The 3217-nt window shown below is 45.4% G+C and overlaps 1 long non-coding RNA gene across 1 annotated transcript; it reads right to left on the bottom strand.

Moving 5' to 3' along the window:
- Positions 1-768: 768 nt before the first annotated feature.
- On the bottom strand, positions 769-2535 carry LOC147584166 (uncharacterized). The gene is made up of 3 exons (XR_015255220.1): positions 1993-2535; positions 1311-1381; positions 769-919 (listed from the first exon to the last, which is right to left on the bottom strand). It is a non-coding gene; the product is annotated as an uncharacterized LOC147584166 (long non-coding RNA).
- Positions 2536-3217: the final 682 nt, after the last annotated feature.

The raw sequence follows: 3217 nt of genomic DNA, 5'->3' as shown, positions 1-3217 counted from the left end.
AGGAGAAATATGAAGAAAACATCATAATCTAATTGTTCAATATCAGTGACATGGGGGTGGTTGGGGGCAGGGAGAAGTAGCTATTGAAAGAAAAAGCCATTAGGCACAGAGCAAGGATAAGAATAATAGCAGATTTCTCCTCATTGAAAAACATGCAAGATGAGAAGCAGTGGAATTTCATCTTTAAAGTATTGAAAGAAAGAGGAAAAAAAAGCTGTCAACCTAGAATCCTACAATAAAGACTTTTTCAGACATACAAAAGCTGAAGGGATTCATTACCAGCAGATCCACACTTCAAGAATTATGTTGAAGAAGTTCTGCCAGCAGAAGAGAAGAGACCCAGATGGTCATCTGGAGCTCACAAAGGAGTGAATAACACTGGGGGGGGGGGGGGGGGGGGGCAGGGGAGGGCATGTTTTCTGATGTAAATCTCTTTAAGAGGTGACTGTTTAAACAAAAATAATGACATGGTAATATGGGGTTTATAACATATTAGAAGTACAAATGTATGACAGTAATAGCACAAAAGGCTGGAAGGGGAAGAAACACAAGTACACTATCCAAGGTTCTTACACCATACATGAAGTATCAAGTGATATAATACCTCAAAGTGGAGTGCAATGAGCTAAACGTGTATACTATAAATTCTAAAGCAAACACTAAAAAAGAACACATACACAAACACACATACAGTTATAGCTAATAAGCCAACAAAGAAGTTCATTTAAAAAAAAAAAAAAAAATACTGGTCCGGGACCACACAATGTGCTCGATTGCCACAGCTCTTTAATGTGCAACCTCTTCCTCAGTCCTTCTTTGTCTTTCGTGACCTTGACATTTTTGAAGACTACAGGCCAGTTGGGTTGTCTTTGTTGTTTACTTTTGTTTGGTTGTAGAATGTCCCTCAGTTTGTGGTTCTCTGATAAAAACAATGTTCTTTTACTGTAAGTCAGATCACAACGGGGCCCTACTTAAATGGCTCCCATGGCTTCCCCACCCCTTGCACTTAGATCAAGCACGTTGTTACACAGCCTTTCCTGATGTGGCCTCAGCCTTCCCTCCACTTTTATCTCCCATCACACTTACCCTGCCATGCTCCAACCACATGCTGTTTCTTTCTTGCTTTCCTTCTTTCCTTCCTTCCAGCTTGTTCTCACCTCAGGGTTGTTTCCCGTGCTCTTCCCTCTTGTCCTTCCTATCTCAGTTCCTAACCACCACCCCAGAGGCACCTTCCCTAATCACCACTTCAAAGCAGCCCTGCCCCATAACCAGCCCCTGCCACTTCCGTTTAGTTCCTTCAGAGCCCTTACCACCATCAGAAAGCATCTTGTTCGCTTGCTTTCTACCGAAATGAAAGCCTTGGCCAGAGAGTTCTCAGCACCTACAATGGTACCAGGCACACAGAAGGCCTTCAGTACATATTTCTGGAAAAAAAAAATGAATGAAGAAGGGACAGGGGGAGCCAAGAAAGAGAAAGAAAAAAAGAGGAAAGAAATACACTTTGGAAGAAAGGAGATCCCAGGGACATAACCAATATCTGTTGAAAGGCTTCCAAACGCTGAGGCCTCTCCTAAGCACTGTACATGTACCAACTCATTCATGGGACAGTCAGAATCTGAAGTCACTGAACTTCTGAGACCCCAGACCCTCCACCAGTAGTATGAGGAAGTCCTCTAACTGCAGCCTCAGAGAGACAGAAGGAGGGATGCTCAGGCTCCCTAAAGCGATCTCCACAGTGGGTGAAAACCATGTAGAACAACAGAGACCCATCCTGAGTGGCCAGAATGAAGGTGTGAGGGGATTGGGAGCCGCCTCTTGTGCCTAGCTCTCCTTTCTGGGAGGGACCCTGAGAGCTCCAAAGACCCCATTTTTTTACCACAAGATTTCGCCTCCTAAACTGAAAAATGTCAAAATGCAGAGAGAGAAAATGAAGGAGCAGCACAGAGATGCAGAGATGAGATCTGGGGAAAAGTTCGGCTGATTTTCAAGTACCTGGTTCCAGGCCATTCCAGAAGTCCAGCTTCCCTCCTGCCCTTGGTGCCATGAAACACACTGTAGCCTCTAAAAGTCCTTTTTACTGAAGCTAGCTCTGGCTGGTTTCTGTTTCTGCAGAATGTCTGTTGATTTCAGAGAGCTGCCTTCAATTACTTGGAGGGGACCTCTCCCCCTTCAGGGTCTTGGTGGGAGGCAGAGAGCACACCCTCTACAGACTGGGAAATGTCAGTCATTCACTTTTCCAGTGTACCTTGCAGCTGGGAGGGTTAAACACGTGACCCAGGTTCACCAATTATATGTGCATATGCAGTGAAACAAGGCCCTAGAGAATCCATTTTAGCTGGAGTGGTGACACCTTTCACTCCATCATCCCTGTGGCAGCAGCATAAGCCTGGTATCTATGCCAGACTGGGGCTGTGTCATCACACAGACTGCTGTTGTGACGGACACCTGACCTCCCTTGTCACTGCCCTATATCTTGTGCCTGGGCTGTAGCTTTGCTGACATTTCTGTGACCCACCTGACATGCTTTCAATAAATTCCTTTTCTGCTCAAGTCAGCGAATTGGTTTCCATTATCTGCAACTGAGAATTCCAATGAATCCAGTTACTTTCCACAAGAGTCGTAATTCAAGGAGCTCAGTCTTGCCTGAGTTTTCTTTAAGTGTATATTGGGCTAGCCTTCTCTCCAGCCGCTAATTAATACTGTCTACTGAGCCCACAAAGGGAGAGCAAGCCCTGAGGTGGAAAGTCTCCTGCTGCATCTTATATTTTGGTGCACAATTACACGTTGCATAATCTGCTGCTGGCCCATGTCCCACTTTTGTGTGAATTAGGAAAAGGCTTGGCCATCAGCTGGGGACACCTTGTGCAGGGGATAACCTGCATAGCATGTGCAAAGGCCCTGGTGGCACATCTCTTCACAGCCCTGCTGAGCTGCGGCTGGCTGGACTGGAGGGGAGAATGCGCTAAGCACTTGTTTACAAATGGACAGATTCTCCATTTGGTTTGGGCTCAGTAGGGAGCCCTTGGAAGGCATGGGCTTCACAGAAGCTTGTAAGATGAATGAAGCACAAAATGGTTTGCAAGCTGGAATCCAAGGGTGGGTTTCCAGGGGAGTCTTAAAACATCCTGAATTTTATATAAAATGTGTGGGGACATACATTCTTTGTAGAGAAAGTCTAATTATCAGCTTGTCTAAGTGTTCTGTGACCTACCTACCA

This window comes from Puma concolor, chromosome A1, assembly GCF_028749965.1.
Source record: "Puma concolor isolate L17-30 chromosome A1, mPumCon1.1.hap2, whole genome shotgun sequence".
Classification (NCBI taxonomy): domain Eukaryota; kingdom Metazoa; phylum Chordata; class Mammalia; order Carnivora; family Felidae; genus Puma; species Puma concolor.
Note: the sequence above shows the minus strand (reverse complement) of the source record. Positions and strands in the feature narration are given on the sequence as shown.